The sequence below is a fragment of the Melanerpes formicivorus genome, unplaced genomic scaffold (genome assembly GCF_026170545.1).
Source record: "Melanerpes formicivorus ecotype bairdi unplaced genomic scaffold, bMelFor1.0.p_v2 SCAF_167, whole genome shotgun sequence".
Classification (NCBI taxonomy): domain Eukaryota; kingdom Metazoa; phylum Chordata; class Aves; order Piciformes; family Picidae; genus Melanerpes; species Melanerpes formicivorus.
The window spans coordinates 531563-557292 of NW_027142519.1; the positions used below are offsets into that span (position 1 = coordinate 531563).

General features: G+C 58.7%; 1 protein-coding gene across 1 annotated transcript in view; it reads left to right on the top strand.

Moving 5' to 3' along the window:
- CLMP (CXADR like membrane protein) overlaps positions 1–25730 on the top strand; it is an 86670-nt gene that overhangs the window by 40633 nt on the left and 20307 nt on the right. The window lies entirely within an intron of this gene.

Sequence of the window (25730 nt, forward strand, 5' to 3'; positions counted from 1 at the left end):
CCTCTCCTCTCCTCTCCTCTCCTCTCCTCTCCTCTCCTCTCCTCTCCTCTCCTCTCCTCTCCTCTCCTCTCCTCTCCTCTCCTCTCCTCTCCTCTCCTCTCCTCTCCTCTCCTCTCCTCTCCTCTCCTCTCTTTTCAAACCTGCCCAAACCTCCCCTTCCCAGACCTTCCCTTCCCTTCCCAATGCACTGCAGAGGCTGATTTCACAGACCAGACTCACAGAATGCATTCAGGATGGAAGGGAGCCTCAAAGGTCATCTTGTCCAACCCCCCCCTGTAGCCAGCAGGGATATCTCCACCTGGAATAGGCTGCTGAGAGCCTCATCAAGTTTGACCTTGCATGTCCCCAGGGATGGGCTCACCACCACCTCAAAGCTCAGCCAGCTCCAGCCCCCCTGCCATGGGCAGGGACACCTCCCACCAGCACAGCTTGCTCAGGGCCTCATCCAGCCTGGCCTGGAACACCTCCAGGCAGGGGACAGCCACAGCCTCCCTGGGCAGCCTGTGCCAGAGTCTCCCCAGCCTCACTCTCAACAATTTCTTCCTCCTCTCCACTCTCAGTCTCCTCTCTCCCAGCTCAAAGCCATTGTTCCTCAGCCTGGCACTCCCAGCCCTTGTCCATAGTCCCTCCCCAGCTCTCCTGGAGCCCTTCAGCTACTGGAAGGTTGCTCTGAGGTCTTCCTGGAGCCTTCTCTTCTCCAGGCTGCACAGCCCCAACTCTCCCAGCCTGTGCCCACAGGGGAGGTTCTCAGCCCTCTGATCATCCTTGTGGCCTCCTCTGGACCCCCTCCAGCAGCTCCAGGTCCTTCTTGTCTTGGGGCCTCTATATCTGGCCCCAGCCCTGCAGGTGAGGTCTTCCCAGAGCAGAGCAGAGGGGCTGGAGCTCAAGCTTGGCTTGGTGGTTAGGGGCATGGAGAGCTGCTGCCTGCTGCAGGCTGCCAGTCAGGAGGTGTTCCCAGGGGGAGGGAACTGTGGGTGCTGTTCCCCAGCCCTGGACCCTGGCTCCTTGTCAGCCCTGCTGTGTTCCCAGCTGCCCATGGCCAAACTGAGCTGCAGCAATTCCTCTTCCCTTTGCAAACTGAGAGCTGCTGCTGAGGAGCTTCACTGAAGGGTTGTGAAAAGAGCCCTGAGGTCATGGCACAGGAGGGGCAATGAGAGGCACAGAATGCACTGGGTTGGGAGGGACCCTCAAAGATCCTCTTGTCCAAGCCCCCTGCCCTCAGCAGGGAGCCCTGCCCTGATGTTCTCAGCATGAGGCTGCCTACATCCCCCCAAGCTGCTGAAGCCACAGTCTGACAGCTGACCCCACACCACCAACTCTGGAGGGCTCCTGGGCTGCTGGATCTTGGCTCTTGGGAAGGGATGGTGTCCCTGGGCTGGGCACTGCTGAGGCCACCCCTGGAGTGCTGCCTTCAGCTCTGGGCTCCTGGCTGCCAGCAGGACCTGGAGAGGCTGCAGCAGGGCCAGGGAAGGGCAAGGAAGCTGGGGAAGGGTCTGGAGAAGAGGGCTGGGGAGGAGCAGCTGAGGGAGCTGGGGGTGGTGAGGCTGGAGGAGAGGAGGCTGAGGGAGACCTCCTTGCTCTCTGCAGCTCCCTGCAAGGAGGTTGGAGCCAGCTGGGGGTTGGGCTCTGCTCCCTATTGATAGAAGGAGAGGAAATGGCCTGAAATTGTGCCAGGGGAGGGTTAGGTTGGAGCTGAGGAACAATTTCTTTGCTGCCAGAGTGGTCAGGGATTGGCAGAGGCTGCCCTGGGAGGTGGTGGAGTCCCCATGCCTGGAGGTGTTCAGGATCCCTGTGGCCATGGCACTTGGGGCCAGGGTTTGGTGGCCCTGGTGGGGCTGGGTGGATGCTGGCCTGGATGCTCTGAGAGGCCTTTTCCAAGCCAAACAATCCTCTGATTCTCTGAAGATGAAAGGCAGCAGGGGGGACACTTGCAGCAGAGCTGCTGGAGTTGTTCCTGGAGTGTTGGTTCCCTCCTTTGTGGCACTTCCAGGCAGGGGAAGAAGGCTTCACAGAGAACCTGACTGCTGCAGCATGCATTGGGGGCTGCTGGTGGTGATGCTGCCCCCATGGCTGGAAGTGTTCAGGAACTCTGTGGCCATGGCACTTGGGGCCAGGGTTTGGTGGTGATGGAGGTGCAGGGCAGCAGGTTTAGCTACTTGATGATCTCAGAGGGCTTAGAAGAGGCTGCCCAGGGAGGTGGTGGATTCCCCATGCCTGGAGGTGTTGCAGAACCCTGTGGCCATGGCACTTGGGGCCAGGGTTTGGTGGTGATGGAGATGCTGGGTGGATGTTTGGACTGTTCAACCCTTGTCCAACCCCCCTGCACTCATTTGGGACCCCTGCCCTGATGTTGCCTACATCCCCTCAAGCTGCTGCATCCACAGTCCAACAGCTGGCCCCACACCACCCAGCCCACTCTGTGACACTGACACAGCCTCACAGCTTGCATGGGGCTGGAAGGGACCCCCCAAAGGGTATCCTGCCTAAACCCCCTGCATTCAGCAGGGACATCAACAGGAGCAGGCTGCTCAGGGCCCCACCAAGTGTGATCTTGAATGACCTTGAGAGATGGAGCCTCCACCACCTCCCTGGGCAACCTGTGCCAGGCTTTCCCCCACCCTCCCTCTGCAGAGCTTCCTCCTGATGCCCAACCTCAGCCTGCCCTGCTCCAGTTTCAGACCACTGCCTCTCATCCTGTCCCCACAGTCCCTCTGAACACTCTCTCCCCAGCCTGCCTGGAGGTCTCCTTCAGACACTGAAATGCAGCTCTGAGCTCTCCCTGCAGCCTTCTCTCCTCCAGGCTCCACAGCCCCAACTCCCAGCCCTCTGCTGATCCTTGTGGCCTCCTCTGGACCCCCTCCAGCAGGTCCCTCTCCTTCCTGGGTTGGATCTTGTCCCTCTCCCTGGGTGCTGTGCACATGCTGGGGTGGTGGGGGGGTCACACTGGGCCACCAGCAAGGGAGGCAATGGGGAGGATGTTTTTGCTTGGGCAATCCACAACTATTTAACTGCCTGCCCCTGGAGGAGCTCCAGAAGGGTTTAAGGCCAGTAAATAAATGCCAGAGGTTGTGGAAGGTTCTGCTTCCTCCTCTTTGCACTTCTCTGTTTGGTTTGTGCTGCTCTCCAACTCCCTGAGGAACCAGAGGGGGAGGGTTGAGTGTCCACAGCTTCAGGAGGTGCAGGGCAGAGCATGAGCAAGCTGCAGCTGAGCTGTTTGTGCAGGGCTGCTGGGCAGAGGTGCTGAAGGCCTGCAGCTGGGCAGGGCTGCAGGGAAGGGGCTGGGGGTGAGGAGCAGCTTGGGGGAGGCAGGGACAGCCCAGAGTGCTCTGCTGAGGTGCTGAGTTTGAGCTGCAGGGAAGGGGCTGGGGGTGAGGAGCAGCTTGGGGGAGGCAGGGACAGCCCAGAGTGCTCTGCTGAGGTGCTGAGTTTTGGATGCAGGGAAGGGGCTGGGGGTGAAGAGCAGCTTGGGGGAGGCAGGGACAGCCCAGAGTGCTCTGCTGAGGTGCTGAGTTTTGGCTGCAGGGAAGGGGCTGGGGGTGAGGAGCAGCTTGGGGGAGGCAGGGACAGCCCAGAGTGCTCTGCTGAGGTGCTGAGTTTGAGCTGCAGGGAAGGGGCTGGGGGTGAGGAGCAGCTTGGGGGAGGCAGGGACAGCCCAGAGTGCTCTGCTGAGGTGCTGAGTTTGAGCTGCAGGGAAGGGGCTGGGGGTGAAGAGCAGCTTGGGGGAGGCAGGGACAGCCCAGAGTGCTCTGCTGAGGTGCTGAGTTTTGGCTGCAGGGAAGGGGCTGGGGATGAGGAGCAGCTTGGGGGAGGCAGGGACAGCCCAGAGTGCTCTGCTGAGGTGCTGAGTTTTGGCTGCAGGGGAAGGGGCTGGGGGTGAAGAGCAGCTTGGGGGGAGGCAGGGACAGCCCAGAGTGCTCTGCTGAGGTGCTGAGTTTGAGCTGCAGGGAAGGGGCTGGGGGTGAGGAGCAGCTTGGGGGAGGCAGGGACAGCCCAGAGTGCTCTGCTGAGGTGCTGAGTTTGAGCTGCTGCTCCTTCTGAGAGCAAAGGCTCTCTCCAAGCAGGGGGAGGGGGGGAAAAGAAGCTGTGTCAGCTCCTGTTAAAGCAAATGGATTTTGCTGGAGAAGCCAAAGCACCAAAAGCCTCAGGAGTGAGAGCTGCAGAGCCCAGCCAGCTATTTGGGCAGCTCTTATTGTTGTTGTCCTTGTTGTTGGGGGTTTTGGGGGGGGTTTAATTGGGCAGTTCTGGCTGAAGGACCCTGGGAATGTGGTTTGTTAAGAGAGAATTAACCCCTTGGGCCCCAGGGGAGTGTGGGAAGGAAGAGAGTTGATTGCAGCTTGCAGGCAAAGCTGTTGGTGGTTTGCCCAGAGCCAGGGAACTGCTGGGGTTGGAAGAAAGGTTGTGCTCCCTTTGACTCCAGACCCTGCTGGTGAGCCTGGAAAGGCCTAACCCCAGACTTGGGATAGGATAGGATAGGATAGGATAGGATAGGATAGGATAGGATAGGATAGGATAGGATAGGATAGGATAGGATAGGATAGGATAGGCTGGAAAAGACCTCAGAGATCATCAGGTCCAACCTCTCACCTAGAACCACCTGATCAACTAAACCATGGCACCAAGTGCCTCATCCAGGCTCTTCCTAAATACCTCCAGGGACAGGGACTCCACCATCTCCCTGGGCAGCACATCCCAAGGGCCAATTCCTCTTGCTGGGAAGAATTTCTCCTCAGCTCCAGCCTGAACCTCCCCTGGCACAGCTTGAGACTGTGTCCTCTTGTTCTGCTGCTGGGTGCCTGCCTGGCAGAAGAGCCCAACCCCCACCTGGCTCCAACCTCCCTTCAGGGAGTTGCAGAGAGCAAGAAGGTCTCCCCCTGAGCCTCCTCTTCTCCAGGCTAAGCAACCCCAGCTCCCTCAGCCTCTCCTCACAGAGATTGAATTGAATTGAGAACTGAATTGAATTGAATTGAATTGAACTGAGCTGAATTGAACTGAACTATATTGAATCAACCAGGTCGGAAAAGACCTCAGAGCTCACCAAGTCCAACCTCTCCCCCAGCACCATCTGATCAACTCAACCATGGCACCAAGTGACTCATCCAGGCTCTTCCTAAACACCTCCATGGATGAGGACTCCACCACCTCCCTGGGCAGCCTGGGCCAGTGTCTGAGAACCCTTGCTGGGGAGAATTTTTTTTACCTAATATCCAACCTGAAGCTCCCCTGGCACAGCCTGAGGCCATTTCTTCTTCTCCTGTCACTTACTGCCTGGGAGAACTGAGCAGGACAGTTTCCTCACTTCCAACACTGCAATGATTCTGTGCTCCTCCAGCCCAGCCCCTGATGCTAAGCCACTGCCATGAACCAGAGAGGGCAGCTCCCTGCAAACCTCATTGCTCTCTGCAACTCCCTGAAGGGAGGTTGGAGCCAGCTGGGGGTTGGGCTCTTCTCCCAGGCAACCAGCAGCAGAACAAGAGGACACAGTCTCAAGCTGTGCCAGGGAGATTCAGGCTGGAGGTGAGGAAGAAATTCTTCCCAGCAAGAGGAATTGGCCCTTGGGATGTGCTGCCCAGGGAGGTGGTGGAGTCCCTGTGCCTGGAGGTGTTTAGGAAGAGCCTGGCTGAGGCCTTTGGTGCCATGGTTGAGTTGCTCAGATGGTGCTGGGGGAGAGGTTGGACTGGATGATCCCTGAGGTCTTTTCCAACCTGCTTAATTCTGTGTGCTGTATGCAGCCAGCAGGGCAGCTCTGGAGAAGCCTGGCTCTGACTTCCCTCTAACTTTGTGGCTGCCTCTGCAAGCTGTACATGTGCACCCCCTGAGGCATGCAGCCTGCCTCACACAAATTGAACAGGACAGAAGGGAGGTGCAGAGAAGCTGCAGCTTGTCCAGGACTCCTTCCTTCTGTGTCAGACCTTGAAGCCCTTTTCCAGCTTGAGCTTTGCTCCCAGGAAGCTGAGATGAATTCCCTAAGAGCTGCCCTCTGCCAAGCCCCCACCCCAAATAACTCAGGGGGAAATTTCCCTCCCCCCTCCCCATCATTTCTCATCAGATTGTGCAGACCCAGAGGGGTCCTGGTTTCCATGGAAGGCATCCAGTGCTGCACTAGCTCTGGAGACCTTGCATCCTGGAGCTTGGCTCACAGAGTCTCAGAGGTCAGGGCTTAAAAGGGATCTTGAAGGTATCCAGAGAAGGGCAAGGAGGCTGGGGAGGGGTCTGGAGCACAGCCCTGTGAGGAGAGGCTGAGGGAGCTGGGGTTGCTTAGCCTGGAGAAGAGGAGGCTCAGGGGAGACCTTCTTGCTCTCTGCAACTCCCTGAAGGGAGGCTGGAGCCAGGTGGGGGTTGGGCTCTTCTCCCAGGCACCCAGCAGCAGAACAAGAGGACACAGTCTCAAGCTGTGCCAGAGGAGGTTCAGGCTGGAGGTGAGGAAGAAATTCTTCATAGAAAGAGAGATTGGCCTTTGGGATGTGCTGCCCAGGGAGGTGGTGGAGTCCCTGAAGGTGTTTAGGACGAGCCTGGATGAGGCACTTGGTGCCATGGTTGAGTTGCTCAGATGGTGCTGGGGGAGAGGTTGGACTGGATGAGCTCTGAGGTATTTTCCAACCTGGTCTGGTCTGGTCTATTCTGTTCTGTTCTGTTCCATTCTGTTCTGCCTGGGAAGTAGCCTGAGGCTCGAGGCTGAGGGAGCTGGGGTTGCTTTGCCTGGAGAAGAGGAGGGCTCAGGGGAGACCTTCTTGCTCTCTCCAACTCCCTGCAGGGAGGTTGTAGCCAGGTAGGGGTTGGGCTCTTCTGCCAGGCACCCAGCACCAGAACAAGAGGACACAGTCTCAAGCTGTGCCAGGGGAGGTTCAGGCTGGAGGTGAGGAGAAAGTTCTTCACTGAGAGAGGAATTGGCCATTGGGATGTGCTGCCCAGGGAGGTGGTGGAGTCCCTGTGCCTGGAGGTGTTGAAGAGGGGCTTGGATGTGGCACTTGGAGCCATGGTTTAGTTGTCAGGAGGTGTTGGGTATTAGGTCATAGGTTGGACTTGATGACCTCTGAGGTCTTTTCCAACCTGCTTGATTCTATGCTCTTGAGGCTCTGCTGATAGAAAAGCTTCTTGGTGCTGAGGGAATCAGTTGGTCCAGCCCTGGTAGGGACCTTGGCCTGAACAAGAGGGTGGGAAAAGCTCAGTGATGCTTCTCAGCTGGTCTGAGCTCCTGCCTGAAGTGCACAGGAGGGGGGATGGACATTGTGAGTCCCAGCAGTGGAGTTCTCATGTCTGCTCCCCATCCAGAACACAGAGTACAGAATGAACCAGGTTGGAAAAGACCTCAGAGCTCATCCAGTCCAACCTCTCACCCAGCACCATCTGAGCAACTCAACCATGGCTCCAAGTGCCTCATCCAGGCTCTTCTTACACACATCCAGTCATGGTGACTCCACCACCTCCCTGGGCAGCACATCCCAAGGGCCAATCTCTCTCTCTATGATGAATTTCTTCCTCACCTCCAGCCTAAACCTCCCCTGGCACAGCTTGAGACTGTGTCCTCTTGTTCTGCTGCTGGGTGCCTGGCCAAAGAGCCCAACCCCCAGCTGGCTCCAACCTCCCTTCAGGGAGTTGCAGAGAGCAAGAAGGTCTCCCCTGAGCCTCCTCTTCTCCAGGCTGAACAACCCCAGCTCCCTCAGCCTCTCCTCACAGGGATGGAATGGAATGGAATGGAATGGAATGGAATGGAATGGAATGGAATGGAATGGAATGGAATGGAATGGAATTAACCAGGTTGGAAGAGACCTTAGAGATCATCAAGTCCAACCTCTCCCCCAGCACCATCTGAGCAACTCAACCATGGCACCAAGGGCCTCATCCAGGCTCTTCTTACACACCTCCAGGGATGGGGACTCCACCACCTCCCTGGGCAGCACATTCCCATGGCCAATCTCTCTGTCCTGGAAGAATTTCTTCCTAGCATCCAGCCTGACCCTCCCCTGGAGCAGCTTGAGACTGTGTCCTCCTGTTCCGTCGCTGGGCTCCCTTCTGTGTACTTCACCTGACCTTTACAGTCTGTTCCTTGATCTGCTGTCTGACCTTTTCACATCCAATTAGCAGATCTCTCCCACTCTTGCCTGAATCCCACTGTGCCCCTGCTGCCCCTCTCCCCCTGCCCCCACCTCCAAGGCCCCCTTCCTGCTCAGCCTCTTGGAAGGGCTGTGCTTGCTCGCCGGAGCTGGGTGATGCCCTGCGGCGCTCGGCCAGGGCTCGGCTTGCTCTCAGCGCCTGGTCTGACGAAGGGCTCTGCCTCTGCAGCCTCACTTGGGGCATCCCTCGCTGCTGGCTGCCCGAGGAGCGGCAGCAGCTTGCTCCTGTCAGCAAAGGTCACAGCAGTGCTTGGCAGGCAGGCTGCCTCCATCCTCTCGGGCAGGATCTCCCCTAGCCCTGGCCCTAGGCTCCTGCAGACCTTGCTGCTTTCCAGAGCCCTTGGTAGTTGCCAGCGTGCAAAGTTCTCTCCAACACAGCTTCAGCTGCTGGCATCAGAGCCCTGAGCTCAGCACAGGAGGAAACCTGCTCCAGCACCAGGCTCAGCCCCACTGCAGAGGGGGCTGCTTGGATCACAGGGGGAAAAGGGACCTCTGGAGCTCACCCAGTCCAACGCCCCTGCCAGGGCAGCATCACCCAGGGCAGGTCTCACAGGAACACATCCAGGAAGGTTTGAGTGTCCCCAGAGATGGAGACTCCATCACCTCCCTGGGCAGCCTGCTCCAGGGCTCTGCCACCTTTCAATTGCAGAAGTTCCTCCTCATGTTCAGATGAGCTTCTGATGTTCACTCTGTGCCCACTGCCCCTGGTGCTGCCCCTGGGCACCACTGAACACAGCCTGGACAACCCATTCCAGGGCTTCACCACCCTCATGGGGAAGAACTTCTGACTCTTGCTGGGAAGAACTTTCTCCTCACCTCCAGCCTGAACCTCCCCTGGCACAGCTGGAGACTGTGTCCTCTTGTTCTGCTGCTGGGTGCCTGCCTGGCAGAAGAGCCCAACCCCCAGCTGGCTCCAACCTCCCTTCAGGGAGTTGCAGAGAGCAAGAAGGTCTCCCCTGAGCCTCCTCTTCTCCAGGCTAAGCAACCCCAGCTCCCTCAGCCTCTCCTCACAGGGCTGTGCTCCAGACCCCTCCCCAGCTTTGTTGCCCTTCACAGTATCACTAAGGCTGAGAGAGACCTCCTCTGGACACACTCCAGCAACTCAACAGGATGATTGGAGAACTGTTTCTCATCAGGGAGTGTGAGAGCTGAGGTGGCCCTGGGCAATCTGATTCAGCTGGAGGTGTCCCTGCCTGAGTGCAGGGAGATTGGGCAAGAGAGAGCTGCTGGAGCAGCTCCAGAGGAGGCCATGAGAATGCTCAGGGGGTTGGAGCAGCTCTGCTGTGGGGACAGGCTGAGGGAGCTGGGGCTGTGCAGCCTGGAGAAGAGAAGGCTCCAGGCAGACCTTAGTGCAGCCTTGTGAACCTGAAGGGCTCCAGGAAGGCTGCAGAGGGACTGGCCCTGGATGAACCTTGAGGGCCCTTCCAACCCTGACAGTTCTGTGACTCTGTGATCCAACAACCCAAGGTGAGGCAGAAGGGAATCTCCTCTGGATGTCACAGAATCCACCATGTCCCAGGGCAGCCTCCAGCCCTGGAGGTGTTTGCAGCCAGGCTGGAGGTGGCTGTGAGCAAGCTGCTGTGGTGTGAGGTGTCCCTGCCCATGGCAGGGGCTTGGGGCTGGCTGAGCCTTGAGCTCCCTTCCAGCCCTGACAGCTCTGTGACTCTGTGATTGATGAAGGGAACTTTGCTGCCTGCTCATGGCCTTTTTAGGACTCCAGGCTGTTGTCAAGTGGAATGGATCCAGAAGTTGGAATCTGGCCCTCAGCTCCCAAACTGCAGCCCTGTGGGGAGTGGAATCCAGCTCAGCCTTCACCATCTCTGGCTCTTGTCAGGGCAGGAGGATGCTTTGGGTTCAGCTCCTGACAGGCACTGGGCAAACAAAGTCTAAGGAGGAATCTCTCATGCTTTGCATTGTGTCTTGAAGAATATCTCCTTGCTCCCCTGCCTGGCTCCCCAGGCCTCTCCTGAGCTTCACAACCCTCTGCAGCAGCTGTGCAGAGCTGCTGGCAGCTCCAATGGCTGCTGAGCTCCCCTTGGGAAGCCTGTCCCTCAGAATGCCCTCAAATTGGGCTTCTCCCTCCCCAGGTCAATGCCAATCCTCTGCTCTTTGGGCTTCAGCTGAGTCCTGGGTTGGGAAATGTCACTGGGAAGAAGCTGGGGATCCATGGGCTGAGGTCAGCTGGGTGAGGTTTAACTGAGCCAGGAGCTGGGTCCTGCCCTTGGCTCACAACCACCCCAGCAAGGCTCCAGGCTGGGGCAGAGGGGCTGCAAAGTGCCCAGCAGGAAAGGTGCTGGGTGGCAGCAGCTGGAGAGGAGCCAGGGGGTGCCCAGCTGGGCAAGAAGGCCACCAGCAGCCTGGCCTGGAGCAGCAATGGTGTGGGCAGCAGGAGCAGGGCAGGGATTGTGCCCCTGGGCTGGGCACTGCTTGAGGCCACCCCTGGAGTGCTGCCTTCAGCTCTGGGCTCCTGGCTGCCAGCAGGAGCTGGAGAGGCTGCAGCAGGGCCAGGGAAGGGCAAGGAAGCTGGGGAAGGGTCTGGAGAAGAGGGCTGGGGAGGAGCAGCTGAGGGAGCTGGGGGTGGTGAGGCTGGAGGAGAGGAGGCTGAGGGAGACCTCCTTGCTCTCTGCAGCTCCCTGCAAGGAGGCTGGAGCCAGGTGGGGGTTGGGCTCTGCTCCCTAGTCTCAGGTGATAGAAGGAGAGGAAATGACCTGAAATTGTGCCAGGGGAGGTTAGGTTGGAGCTGAGGAAGAATTTGTTTGCTGCCAGAGTGGTCAGGGACTGGCACAGGCTGCCCAGGGAGGTGGTGGAGTCCCCATGCCTGGAATCATAGAACCACAGAACTGTCAGGGCTGGAAGGGACCTCAAGGCTCAGCCAGTTCCAAGCCCCTGCCCTGGGCAGGGACACCTCACAGCACAGCAGCTTGCTGGAGGTGTTCAGACACGGAGATGTGGCACTTAGGGCCATGGTTTGGGGGGGATGGAGGGGCTGGGCAGGAGGTTTGGCTACTGGATGATCTCAGAGGGCTTCCCCAAACTCCTGATTCTGTGGTTCTGAGCACAGGGCCTCCCTCAGTGCAGGCTGAGACTCCTTGCAGTGTGATGTGAACTCGGTGTGTGGAAGCTGGAGTGGTCTGGAGGATGCCAGCTGCCTGACCTGCATCTCTTCAGCACTCCTCTCTGGTCCCCAGTGGCTCAGCCCCTGGCTCTGATCCAGGAGGTGGCACTTCCAGAGCTCTGCCCCTGCCTGGCTGAGGCCTGGGTGTGCTGCTCCAGATGCCATCACTGCTGGTAACAGTGGGAAAACAGAGGAGAGCAAAGCTGTCTGTGCCCTCAGCCTGCTGGCAGCTGCTGTGTGCTGTGCCAGGCACCAGGGCAGCTGCAGGCAGGGAGCTGCAGGGAGAAGATCATTAAGAAGCTGATCCTCCTTTTCTCCTCCCTCCCAGCTGATGCTGAGGCCAGGGCAGAGATGAGGCTTAGAGAGTGAGGTTTGTTTCATTTTCTACCCTCTGGAGGGTTCAGGAAATAGAACCATGGAGTTGTGTGGCTTGGAGAAGCCCTTGGAGAGCAGCCAGGCCAACATCCACCCAACCCCACCAGGGCCACCAAACCCTGGCCCCAGGTGCCACTGCCACAGGCTTCTGGAGCACCTCCAGGGATGGGGACTCCACCACCTCCCTGGGCAGCCTCTGCCAAGCCCTGACCACTCTGGCACCAAACAAATTCTTCCTCAGCTCCAACCTAAGCCTCCCCTGGCACAGTTTCAGGTCATTTCCTCTCCTTCTATCACCTGAGACCAGGGAGCAGAGCCCAAGCCCCACCTGGCTCCAGCCTCCTTGCAGGGAGCTGCAGAGAGCAAGGAGGTCTCCCTCAGCCTCCTCTCCTCCAGCCTCACCACCCCCAGCTCCCTCAGCTGCTCCTCCCCAGCCCTCTTCTCCAGACCCTTCCCCAGCTTCCTTGCCCTTCCCTGGCCCTGCTGCAGCCTCTCCAGCTCCTGCTGGCAGCCAGGAGCCCAGAGCTGAAGGCAGCACTCCAGGGGTGGCCTCAGCAGTGCCCAGCCCAGGGGCACAATCCCTGCCCTGCTCCTGCTGCCCACACCATTGCTGCTCCAGGCCAGGCTGCTGGTGGCCTTCTTGCCCAGCTGGGCACCCCCTGGCTCCTCTCCAGCTGCTGCCACCCAGCACCTTTCCTGCTGGGCACTTTGCAGCCACTCTGCCCCCAGCCTGGAGCCTTCCTGGGGTTGGTGTGAGCCAAGGGCAGGACCCAGCTCCTGGCTCAGTTAAACCTCACCCAGCTGATCTCAGCCCATGGATCCCCAGCTTCTTCCCAGTGACATTTCCCAACCCAGGACTCAGCTGAAGCCCAAAGAGCAGAGGATTGGCATTGACCTGGGGAGGGAGAAGCCCAATTTGAGGGCATCCTGAGGGACAGCCTTCCCAAGGGGAGCTCAGCAGCCATTGGAGCTGCCAGCAGCTCTGCACAGCTGCTGCAGAGGGTTGTGAAGCTCAGGAGAGGCCTGGGGAGCCAGGCAGGGGAGAGAGGAGATGTTCTTCAAGACACAATGCAAAGCATGAGAGATTCCTCCTTAGACTTTGTTTGCCCAGTGCCTGTCAGGAGCTGAACCCTTCCCCAGCTTCCTTGCCCTCCCCTGGCCCTGCCCCAGCCTCTCAGTGTCCTGCTGGCAGTGAGTTGCCCCAACCTGAAGGCAGCACTCCAGGGGTGGCCTCAGCAGCGCCCAGCCCAGGGGCAGCAGCACTTCCCAAGAGCCAAGATCCAGCAGCCCACAGACCCTCACAACAGCAGGGAGGCAGCAGGCTGCTGGCCCCTGGCACACTTTCAGGCTGTTTTCTCTCCTAGAAAGTCTTAACCAGTGCAGCCCTGGTGAGAAAGAGAGGCTGCAGAGCCCTGGCTGTGCAGCACCTCCAGCATCACTGCTCAGGCTCATGGTGCTCCTGGTGCTGTGGCTCAGAGCAGAAGGCTGCACCTCCCCTCCAGGCCAGAAGTGTTGCAGGGGATAATGAATCTCATTCACAAGGCACAAGGGAGGTGATGGGGAGGAGCTGCTGCTGCTGCTCCTCATTCTCTGCCCCAGGCTAGGCTGTGGCTGAGGAGCTGGGATTGAGGGGAGGTGAGGCTATGAGAAGTGACAGAGTGCTAATACATGAGGCACTGGTTGTGTATCCTGGTAGCAGGGCTTGTAGTGGGGGAGGGAGGAGGTGTCCTGGGCTGGCTGCAATTAGCAGCTGAGGAGATGCAGCCACCAGGATGAGCAGAGGGCTGAGAACCTCCCCTGTGGGGACAGGCTGGGAGGGTTGGGGCTGTGCAGCCTGGAGAGGAGAAGGCTGCAGGGAGACCTCAGAGCAGCCTTGCAGTACCTGAAGGGGCTGCAGGAGAGCTGGGGAGGGATCCTGCCCATGGCAGGGGGGTGGGAACTGGATGATCCTCGAGGTCCCTTCCTAACCCTGACAGCTCTGTGATTCTATGACTTGTGACAAGGGCTGGGAGTGCCAGGATGAGTGACAATGGCTTTGAGCTGGGAGAGAGGAGACTGAGAGTGGAGATGAGGAAGAAATTGCTGAGAGTGAGGCTGGGGAGACTCTGGCACAGGCTGCCCAGGGAGGCTGTGGACTCTCTGTACCTGGAGGTGCTTAAGGCCAGGCTGGATGAGGCCTTGAGCAGCCTGTGCTGGTGGGAGGTGTCCCTGCCCATGGCAGGGGGTTGGAACTGGCTGAGCTTTGAGGTCCTTTCCAACCCAACCCATGCTGTGACGCTATGAGATGTGGTGAGGATGAGGAGGGTGAGGGAAGTCATCCTTTAGTCAAGTATTGGAACAAGCTGGGGATGGAACTAGATGGTTCCTAGAAGGATTTGGGTGGGAAGGGACCTTGAAGATCATCCAGGCTGTGGATGCTTCCTCCCTGGAGGTGTTCCAGGCCAGGCTGGATGAGGCAACCTGTGCTGGTGGGAGGTGTCCCTGCCCATGGCAGGGGCTTGGAACTGGCTGAGCTTTGAGGTGCTTTTCAGCACAAACCATTCTGTGATTCTGTGATCTGATACAGGCTGGAAAAGACCTTTAAGAACCTGCTCCAGTGGGAGGTGTCCCTGCCCATGGCAGGGGGCTGGAGCTGGCTGAGCTTTGAGGTCCCTCCCAACCCAAAGCACGATGTGAAATCCATGCCTGATTCCAGGCTTCACTTGGCAGTGCTGGGTTAAAGGTTGCACCTAAGACCCCTTCCAACCCAACCCATTCTATGATCCCATTGAAGCCACAGGGCTGTGCTGAGCAGGCTCTGAAGCCTCTCCCCAAAGGGCAGAGAAAGCTTGATTGAAAAGAGAACAATGCAGGAGGTTCACTTCTGAGCCCAGCCTGGGTCATGCTCGGTGCCTTGTTTTGGCAAGCTGAAAACAACTTGCAGCAGAAAGGCCTCAGCAGTTTGAAGGTTCCTCCTGCTTGAGCCCTGTGTCCAGCTCTGGGCTCCTCAGCTCAAGAAGGAGATTGAGAGACTTGAAGGTGTCCAGAGAAGGGCAAGGAGGCTGGGGAGGGGTCTGGAGCACAGCCCTGTGAGGAGAGGCTGAGGGAGCTGGGGTTGCTTAGCCTGGAGAAGAGGAGGCTCAGGGGAGACCTTCTTGCTCTCTGCAACTCCCTGAAGGGAGGTTGGAGCCAGGTGGGGGTTGGGCTCTTCTGCCAGGCAGGCACCCATCACCAGAACAAGAGGACACAGTCTCAAGCTGTGCCAGGGGAGGCTCAGGCTGGAGGTGAGGAAGAAATTCTTCCCAGCAAGAGGAATTGGCCATTGGGATGTGCTGCCCAGGGAGGTGGTGGAGTCCCTGTGCCTGGAGGTGTTTAGGAGGAGCCTGGATGAGGCACTTGGAGCCATGGTTGAGTTGCTCAGATGGTGCTGGGTGAGAGGTTGGACTGAATGAGCTCTGAGGTCTTTTCCAACCTTGTTAATTCTATTCTATTCTATTCTATTCTATTCTATTCTATTCTATTCTATTCTATTCTATTCTATTCTATTCTATTCTATTCTATTCTACCCCATTCCATTCCACTCCACTCCATTCCATTCTATGCTATTCCATTCCATTCCACTCCACTCCATCTCATTCCATTCCACTCCATTCCCTGTGCCTGGAGGTGTTCAGGAGAGGCTTGGCTGTGGCACTTGGAGCCATGGTTTAGCTGTCAGGAGGTGTCAGGGGTTAGGCCATAGGTTGGGCTTGATGATCCCTGAGGTCTTTCCCTACCTGGTTGCTTCTGTGATTCTCTGGAGACCCTCAAGCCCCTCCTGGCTGTGCTCTGTGTGCCCTGCCCTGGGTGACCCTGCTCTGGCAGGGGGGGTTGGAGTGGATGATCTCCAGAGGTCCCTTCCAACCCTTCCCACTCTGTGATTTCTGGTTCAAACAAACAAACCCAGGCTGAGGGAATCCTCAGCACCCCAATGGTTTCACTGGGAGGTTTTTTCCCTCCCCCTCTCAAATTTCCTCCTCTCTCCCTGCTTTGTCTGAGTCCCCTCAGCTGTGGATGTGGCACTGGGAGCCAGGGTTTGGCTGTCAGGAGGTGCTGGGTGACAGCTTGGACTTGATGAGCTCAGAAGGTCTTCTCCAACCTTATTGATTCTGTGATTCTCTGCAGCAAGCTCCCCCTTGGATTTGGGACTCAGTGTGGGAAGTCCCTGCTGGCCAAACCCTGTTCTGCAAACACTCTTGTTGCTGTCTCTTTTGCTTTGTCTTCTGGATTCTGCTGGGTGTCTGCCTAGGGCAGAGAGCTTCATTCCTCTCTGCCTTCATCTTCCTGTCCCTGAACTGACAGCAGCAGAAGGCTGCTGGAATCATAGACTCATAGAGTCAATAAGGTTGGAAAAGACCTCAGAGATCATCAAGTCCAAGCTGTCACCCAAGACCTCCTGGCTGCTGAACCATGGCTCCAAGTGCCTCATCCAAGCCTTTCCTGAGCACCTCCAGGGATGGGGACTCCATCACCTCCCTGAGCAGCACATCCCAATGGGGGGAGTGGTGGAGAGCAGCTGAACAGGAGCCAGCAGTGTGCCCAGCAGACCAAGAAGGCCAAGGGCATCCTGGCCTGCAGCAGGCAGAGTGTGGCCAGCAGGAGCAGGGAAGTCCTTGTGCCCTGTGCTCAGCACTGCTGAGGCCACCCCTGGAGTCCTGTGTCCAGCTCTGGGCTCCTCAGGTCAAGAAGGAGATTGAGAGACTTGAAGGTGTCCAGAGAAGGGCAAGGAGGCTGGGGAGGGGTCTGGAGCACAGCCCTGTGAGGAGAGGCTGAGGGAGCTGGGGTTGCTTAGCCTGGAGAAGAGGAGGCTCAGGGGAGACCTTCTTGCTCTCTGCAACTGCCTGAAGGGAGGTTGGAGCCAGGTGGGGGTTGGTCTCTTCTCCCAGGCAGGCACCCAGCACCAGAACAAGAGGACACAGTCTCAAACAGTGCCAGGGGAGGTTAAGGCTGGAGGTGAGGAGAAAGTTCTTCCCAGCAAGAGCAATTGGCCCTTGGGATGTGCTGCCCAGGGAGGTGGTGGAGTCCCTGTGCCTGGAGGTGTTTAGGAAGAGCCTGGATGAGGCACTTGGAGCCATGGTTGAGCTGATCAGATGGTGCTAGGGGAGAGGTTGGACTGGATGAGCTCTGAGGTCTCTTCCAAACTTGGTAATTCTGTGACACAGAGAGCTGCTGCCTGCCTTGGGGCTCCTCAGCTCATGGAAAGCTTCAACATTTACTCAATATTCCCAAGCCTCTCCAGACTGTGGATAGAGCTGTGGGGGGTGGTGCTGATGGAATGGGAGGGAATGGATTGAAGCTCAAGGAGGGAAGATTGAGACTGGAGAAGTTCTTTAGGGTGGGGAGACTCTGGCACAGGCTGCCCAGGGAGGCTGTGGCTGTCCCCTCCTTGGAGGTGTTGAAGGCCAGGCTGGATGAGGCCCTGAGCAGCCTGTGCTGGTGGGAGGTGTCCCTGCCCATGGCAGGGAGTTTGGAACTGGATGAGCTTTAAGCTCCCTTCCAAGCAAACCATCCTGTGATTCTATGAATCACTCAACCTGGCCTTGCACACCTCCAGGCAGGGGACAGCCACAGCCTCCCTGGGCAGCCTGTGCCAGAGTCTCCCCAGCCTCACTCTCAACAATTCCTTCCTCATCTCCACTCTCAGTCTCCTCTCTCCCAGCTCAAAGACATTGCTCCTCAGCCTGGCACTCCCAGCCCTTGTCCCTCCCCAGCTCTCCTGGCGCCCTTCTGGAGCCCTTCCTGGAGCCTGCTCTGAGGTCTCCCTGGAGCCTTCTCTTCTCCAGGCTGCACAGCCCCAACTCTCCCAGCCTGGCCCCACAGGGGAGGTTCTTCAGCCCTTGGATCATGTCCATGGCCTCCTCTGGACCCCTCCAACAGCTCCAGGTCCTTCCTGTGCTGGGTTCAGCAGAACTGGGCACAGCCCTGGAGCTGGGGTCTCACCTCTCTGCCCCTGGCTCATCCCAGCCTGCCCAGGGGAGGGCTGGCAGCCAGCTCCTGCCGCTGTCTCTGCAGCTGGTGCTGTCTGCCTGGCTTCCCGTGCTCAGAGCCCTCTCCTGCCTCCTTGCTGAGCTGTTGCAAGCCCCTGCAGCTGGCAGGCCCTGTGCAGGCTGGGCTTCTCCTGGTCCCCTTCCCAGCTCCTCAGCAGCGCTCATTCCAGATGCTTCACGTCAGCAGCCCTCGGGAGCTGAGCGCCGGGCAGGGCTCTTCCCACTTGCTGTCTGTTTGCACAACCCACCCCCGGCTCAGCCCCCGGACTCAGCCCCCCCTCCCGGGGCTCAGCCCCCCGGGTCCCCCCTCGGCTCAGCCCCCCGCTCATTCCCCCGCTCAGCCCCTGCCTCAGCACCCAGCTCAGCCCCCCGCTCATTCCCCGGCTCAGCCCCCCCTCCCATGGCTCAGCCCCGGCTCAGCCCCCCGCTCCCCGCCCGGGCTCAGCCCCCCCGCTCATTCCTCCGCTCAGTCCCCGGCTCAGCCCCCCGCTCCCCCCCTCGGCTCAGACCCCGGCTCAGACTCCGGCTCCCCAACCGGGCTCAGACCCCCGCTCAGCGCCGGCTCCCCCTCCGGGCTCAGCCCCCCGGCTCATTCCCCGGCTCAGCCCCCCGCTCAGCGCCCGGGCTCAGCCCCCGGCTCAGCCCCCCCCCGGGTCCCCCCTCGGCTCAGCCCCCGACTCAGCCCCCGGCTCAGCCCTCCGCTCATTCCTCCGCTCAGTCCCCCGCTCCCCCCCGGCTCAGCGCCCGGCTCAGCCCCCGGCACATGCGGCTCGGATCGCAGGGCAGCCCCCGCGGAGCTGCGTGGCTCAGCCCGGGGCCGGGCTGACCTCTCGGTGTGAGCCCAGCCGGCCCCCTCCTGCGGGAGCTGCCTCCCGGCTCACATTTCTCATCCCCGAGATGCTTTCCCTTCACAACCCAGCTCCTGACATCAAAGGCAGGCAGCGGGGAGCAGGCTGCAGGCAGCGTGCGCTGGGGGCCAGGTCTCGGCCACTTGGTAGAGCTCAAGCCCTCGGGAGAAGGCAACCTTTGGCCTCCCTGGCTGTGCCAGCCAAGGAATACAGAGAGCAGATGTCCCAGAGCGCAGCCTGGGCTGAGTCAATTATCCTGAGGAGACTTCGTCCACCCCCAGCTTCCCCTTCCTTGTGCACAGAAACTGTCTGGGAGCAGGCTCCTCGGGCTGTTTGTTTTGGCCTGGGCTGCTGTCAGGGTAACCAGCTGCCAGAGCTGGGGTGGTCTGAGGCTGAGGAGGGGGTGGCCAGGCCCTGGGGGCTCTCCTTGCAGTTCTGGAATGAAGCAAGGAAGCTCATTGGGTTTAGCCACAGGAGAAACTGGGGGGAGGAGGAAGAGTCAGAGGGGAGAGAAAAGCCTTAATGAGAGGTGGCTGTGGTCATTAATGAGATGTGTGTTAATGAGAGGTGGTTGTGGTCACCAATCAGATGTGCTTGCTAATGAGAGGTGGGTTTGGCCACCAGTGAGAGGTGTCTGAGGTCATTAATTAGATGTGTGTGTTAATGAGAGTTGGTTGTGGCCACCAATGAGAGGTGTCTGTGGTCATTAATTAGATGTGTGAGTTAATGAGAGGTGGTTGTGGCCACCAATGAGAGGTGTCTGTGGCCATTAATTAGATGTGTGTGTTAATGAGAGGTGGTTGTGGTCATTAATTAGATGTGTGTGTTAATGAGAGTTGGTTGTGGCCACCAATGAGAGGTGTCTGAGCTCATTAATTAGATATGTGTGTTAATGAGAGGTGGTTGTGGCCACCAATGAGAGGTGTCTGTGGTCATTAATTAGATATGTGTGTTAATGAGAGGTGGTTGTGGCCACCAATGAGAGGTGTCTGTGGGTGAGTCTGCCTCTGGAGACAGGCAACAGCCTTGAATGGGCTGGAGCTGATCTGCTGTGAGCACAGCCTGAGAGAGTTGGGGTTGTGCAGGCTACAGAGGAGAAGGCTCCCAGGAGACCTTCTGGTGGCCTTCCAGGATCTGCAGGGGGCTGCAAGCAAGCTGGGGAGGGACTTTGGAGGGGGTGAGGGAGGGATAGGAGTGGGGGGGATGGAGCAGAAGTAGAAGTGGGGAGATTGAGATTGGCTGTGAGGAAGAAGTTGTTGGCCAGGAGGGTGGTGAGAGCCTGGCCCAGGCTGCCCAGGGAGGTGGTGGAAGCCTCCTGCCTGGAGGTGTTTGCAGCCAGGCTGGAGGTGGCTGTGAGCAACCTGCTGTGGTGTGAGGTGTCCCTGGGCATGGCAGGGGGTTGGGACTGGCTGAGCCTTGAGCTCCCTTCCAGCCCTGACAGCTCAGTGATTGATGTTCCTGGGCAGCCTGCTCCAGCTGGAGATCTCCCTGCTGACTGCAGGGGGCTTGGACAAGATGACCTTTGAGGCTCCCTTCCAACCCAGTGCCTTCTGTGACCCTCTAAGTGGCTGCAGGGTCTTGAGCACTCAGTAGATTTGAGCTTCTGAGGCACAGAGGCACAGAGTGGGAGGGCTTGGATGGGACCTCTGGAGACCATCCAGTCCAACCCCCTGCCAGAGCAGGGTCCCCCAGGGCAGGTCTCACAGGAACACATCCAGGAGGGTTTGGAATGTCCCCAGGGATGGAGACCTCCCTGGGCAGCCTGCTCCAGGGCTCTGCCACCCTTCAGCTCAAGAAGTTCCTCCTCCTGTTCAGATGAGCTTCTGATGTTCACTCTGTGCCCACTGCCCCTTGTGCTGCCCCTGGGCACCACTGAACACAGCCTGGCCCCAGCCTCCTGACCCCCACCCTTGGAGTATTGATCAGCATTGATCAGATCCCCCTCAGGCTGCTCTCCTCCAGGCTCCACAGCCCCAACTCTCTCAGCCTTTGCTCCTCACAGAGCTGTCCCAGTGCCCTCAGCCCCTCTGCAGCCCTTTGCTGTCCCTCCCCAGCCATTCTCTCTCTTTCCTGAGGTCAGGATCCCAGAGTCAGAGAGTGTTAGGGGTTGGAAGGGACCTCTGGACGTCCTCCAGTCCAACCTCCTTGCCCAAGCCTGCAAGACTCTGAATCTGCTTCTGGCCAAATGCTTGGAGTTTGCTGACTGCCAGTGGACAGAGTGGGGGTGGGAGAGGATTTTGCTGTTCCATGAAGGAGCTTGGGAAATGAGCTCCTGCAAGAGTGCAGTGAGATCAGGCTCCCACAGATGGGAAATGTCTTCAGTCCCTGGCAGCAAGGAGAGCTTCCAAGTTGCACCAGAGGAGGCTGTCCTGGGCTCTGTGTTTCTTCACTCTCCAAACTCTTGCTCCTGACTGAGTCTCCTTCAGGCTCAAACTGCTTTCAGATCCCTTGAGGGGAAGAAATGTTTGCAGCACAAGCAGCAGGGAGTGCAAGAGGCAGGAGGAGCCAGCCAGGGGCACACCACCAGCCTGAGGAGCTCTGTGGGCATGTGTCCACCCCTGGGTCTGCTCACATTTAGTCATTGATTAGGCACTGGGGAGGCCACACCTCAAATCCTGGGTTCTGAGTTGGGCTCCTGACTGCCAAGCAGGACTTTGAGAGGCTGGAGCAGGGCCAGAGAAGGGCAAGGAAGCTGGGGAAGGGTCTGGAGAAGAGGGCTGGGGAGGAGCAGCTGAGGGAGCTGGGGGTGGTGAGGCTGGAGGAGAGGAGGCTGAGGGAGACCTCCTTGCTCTCTGCAGCTCCCTGAGAGGAGGCTGGAGCCAGGTGGGGGCTGGGCTCTGCTCCCTATTGATAGAAGGAGAGGCAATGGCCTGAAATTGTGCCAGGGGAGGCTTAGGTTGGAGCTGAGGAAGAATTTATTCGCTGCCAGAGTGGTCAGGGACTGGCAGAGGCTGCCCAGGGAGGTGGTGGAGTCCCCATGCCTGGAGGTGTTCAGGAACCCTGTGGCCATGGCACTTGGGGCCAGGGTTTGGTGGCCATGGTGGGGTTGGGTTGGTGTTGGCCTGGATGAGCTCAGAGAGCTTTTCCAACCCAAACAATTCTCTGATCCTCTGCCTGTGTCAGAGGCTTTACAGAATCACAGAATCAATGAGGTTGGAACAGACCTCAGAGGTCATCAAGTCCAACCTAGCACCCAGCACCTCCTGACTGACAGAGGAGCTCCAGCCTGGCTGAGCAAGGGCTGAGTGAAGCTGAGAGATGCAATCCCTGAGCTGCTCTTTGCAGCAGGCAGAGCTGTGCACAGGCTGTGGAGGGGGCAGAGGAGCTTTTGGAGGGGGTAAGGACTCCAGAGCCTGCCCTTGTGTGGTGGTGCCCAGAGACACTTGGCTCCAGCCTGGGGGAATCTCATCCCTTGCCTCAATCCATTGCCTGCCCTGCCCTCCTGTGGCTGCCAAGCTCTGCAAGGGGGAAGAGCTTTGGAGCCAGCTGTGCACGGTGAGCAACTTCATCACAGCATGGGTTGGCTTGGAAGGGACCTCAAAGCTCAGCCAGCTCCAGCCCCCTGCCATGGGCAGGGACACCTCCCACCAGCACAGCTTGCTCAGGGCCTCATCCAGCCTGGCCTTCAACACCTCCAGGCAGGGGACAGCCACAGCCTCCCTGGGCAGCCTGTGCCAGAGTCTCCCCAGCCTCACTCTCAACAATTTCTCCCTCATCTCCACTCTCAGTCTCCTCTCTCCCAGCTCAAAGCCATTGTTCCTCAGCCTGGCACTCCCAGCCCTTGCCCAAAGTCCCTCCCCAGCTCTCCTGGAGCCCCTTCAGGTACTGCAAGGCTGCTCTGAGGTCTCCCTGAAGCCTTCTCCTCTCCAGGCTGCACAGCCCCAGCTTCCTCAGCCTGGCCCCACAGGGGAGGTTCTCAGCCCTCTGATCATCCTTGTGGCCTCCTCTGGAGCCTCTCCAGCAGCTCCAGGTCCCTCTGGTGTTGGGGGCTCCAGAGCTGGCCCCAGCCCTGCAGGTGAGGTCTCCCCAGAGCAGAGCAGAGGGGCAGGATCCTCTCTCCAGCTCTGGCCACACTGCTTTGGCTGCAGCCCAGGCTGCCCTTGGCCTCCTGTGCTGCCAGTGCCCAGTGCTGCCTCCTGCCCAGCTTCTCCCCCCCAGCACCCCCCAGGCCTTCCCTGCAGGGCTGCTCTCACTCTCCTCACCCCCAAGGCAGGGGGCAGTGCTAATGATGCTCTTTATGCTCCTTCAGGAGGTGATTTGTCTCCTCCTGGTGAGGCTCTCACTGTAGCTGCATGCAGGCTGCCCTCTGAGGTGTGCCCAAAGCTGGGACAGGACTCTGGCAGGGCTGCAAATGTGCTGTGAGTGCCTCAGCCTTGTGGTGCTTCAATTAAGGTTATTGATCCCCCATCGAGGGAGTGTCAGGCTGTTAATGAGGGCAGCCTGCAGCAATGTGGGCTGGAGGAGAAAGCAGAGCTTCATCTTGGGCAGGAGGCATAATTGCATGTGGCAGATGGGGCTGAGGGAGGCCAGGGATCAATGCCATTGCCTTTGCCTTTAAAGGAAGCAGCTCCTGAGGCTGGAAAGCAGCTTCCACCCTCACCAGGTCCTGCATTTATCCCCCACTGGGTCTGCTCATTGCTGCAGGCACTGGGGAGGCCACAACTCAAGTCCTGGGTTCAGTGCTGGGCTCCTGCCTCCCAGCAGGACATTGAGAGGCTGGAGCAGGGCAAGGAAGGTGGGGAAGGGTCTGGAGAAGAGGGCTGGGGAGGAGCAGCTGAGGGAGCTGGGGGTGGTGAGCCTGGAGGAGAGGAGGCTGAGGGAGACCTCCTTGCTCTCTGCAGCTCCCCGAGAGGAGGCTGGAGCCAGGTGGGGCTTGGGCTCTGCTCCCTAGTCTCAGGTGATAGAAGGAGAGGAACTGGCCTGAAATTGTGCCAGGGGAGGGTCAGGTTGGAGCTGAGGAACAATTTCTTTGCTGCCAGAGTGGTCAGGGACTGGCAGAGGCTGCCCAGGGAGGTGGTGGAGTCCCCATGCCTGGAGGGGTTCAGGAACCCTGTGGCCATGGCACCTGGGGCCAGGGTTTGGTGGCCATGGTGGGGCTGGGCTGCTGTTGGACTCCATGACCTTGGAGACCTTCTCCAATCAAACCAGTTCTGTGCTTTCATGGCTGGGAGCTGCAGGTGAGCAGCTCTGCACCTGAGCATCTCCAAGGCCTCTCCCAGCCCCAGCAGCTCTGTGCTCTCCTGAGGCTGGAAAGCAGCTTCCACTCTCAGCAGGTGCTGCAGGGCTGTGTGTAGGGGAGGAGAGGTTTGCAGCACTCCACCTGGCTTGGAAGTCTGGGGTTGGTTGTGACAGAAGTGCTTGGCAAGCACTGCTCCAGTGGCAGAAGCTCAGGAGCTAAGGGATGGTCCTGCAGACAACTCAGGTCTGAGAATGGGAGCAGGAAGAGAAGCACAGGATGGGAGAGGTTGGAAGGAACCTCCAGAGATCAGCCTGCCCTGGTGCTGTCAGCATGGTGCTACCTACACCCACCCAAGCTGCTGAGCCAGAGGTGGGGAGGATGAGATTGGCTGTGAGGAAGAAGTTGTTGCCCAGGAGGGTGGTGAGAGCCTGGCCCAGGCTGCCCAGGGAGGTGGTGGAAGCCTCCTGGCTGGAGGTGTTTGCAGCCAGGCTGGAGGTGGCTGTGAGCAACCTGCTGTGGTGTGAGGTGTCCCTGCCCATGGCAGGGGGTTGGGGCTGGCTGAGCCCTGCACAGGACCTGGCACAGAGCAGCCCTGCACAGCTCCTGGCACAGAGCAGCCCTGCACAGCTCCTGGCACACAGCAGCCCTGCACAGCTCCTGGCACTACTCAGTGCTGAGGCTGCCTGCAGCCTGCACCAAGCCAGGTGCTGTGCTTGAGAAGCCTGCAGGATGGGATCCAAACCTCCCCCAGGCCCACCACAGCCATCAGGCTCTGGTGCTGAGTGCTGTGAGTCTCACAGTGCTGGTTCAACATCAGCTTGAGCTGTGGGGCAGCATCTCCTGGCCCAGGATTTGGGGGAGCTCAGGGCAGGTTTTGCTGGTTCAACATCTCCTGGCCCAGGATTTGGGGGAGCTCAGGGCAGGTTTGGGGCTGGTGGTTCAACATCTCCTGGCCCAGGTTTGGGGGAGCTCAGGGCAGGTTTGGGGTTGCTGGTTCAACATCTCCTGGCCCAGGTTTGGGGGAGCTCAGGGCAGGTTTGGGGCTGGTGGTTCAGCATCTCCTGGCCCAGTTTTGGGGGAGCTCAGGTTTGGGGTTGCTGGTTCAACATCAGCTTGAGCTGTGGGGCAGCATCTCCTGGCCCAGGTTTGGGTTTTGCTGCTGCTGTCTGCAGTGCTCTGCTTCCCTCTGCTGGCTCCACTCTGCCTCTTCCTCCTTCTCTTCAACCCTGGCAAACAGCTTTTGCCACTCCAGGATGTTATTCTTTCTGTGTGTGTTGGTTTGGTTTAGGACATTGCTCCTCCAAGAGCCTTTCCTGTGCCTGTCTTAAGGTTAACCCTTTGGTTCCCAGGCTGGGCTCTTATTTCCAGGGCTGAGATGCATGCTGTGAACATGGGCAAGGAGCTACTGGACACACTATTACTTAAAAGGAAACTCTACAGGAAGTGGAGGGAAGGACAGGTAGAACAGGGGGAATACAAGGAAGCTGCCCGAGCAGCAAGAGTCCTGGTCAGGAAAGCCAAAGCAGAGTTTGAGTTGAATCTAGCCAGGGAGATTAAAGGGAATACTAAGAACTTTTACAGGTATATTAATGGGAAGAAGAAGACTAGGGAAGGTGTGGGCCCCCTCAGAAAAGAAAATGGTGACATGGTCACCTGTGATGAGGAAAAGGCTGAGGTACTTAATAACTTCTTTACCTCAGTCTTCACTGCAAGGGCCTCTAGCCACACTCCTGATGTTATGGAAGTCAAAGCCAGGGACAGGGAGGAAGAACTGCCCATGGTAAGTGCAGATCAGGTTCGTGATCATCTGAAGAACCTGAAAGTGTTCAAGTCCATGGGACCCGACGGGTTACACCCACGGGTGCTGAGAGAACTGGCAGAGGAGGTTGCTAAACCCCTCTCTATTATATTTCAAAAGTCCTGGCAGTCTGGTGAAGTCCCCACAGACTGGAAAAGGGGAAACATTGCCCCCATCTTCAAAAAGGGCAAGAAGGAGGAACCAGGGAACTACAGGCCAGTCAGTCTCACCTCTGTGCCTGGAAAGATCATGGAACAGATCCTCCTGGAGTCACTACTCGCTCAAAAGAATAGTGAAGA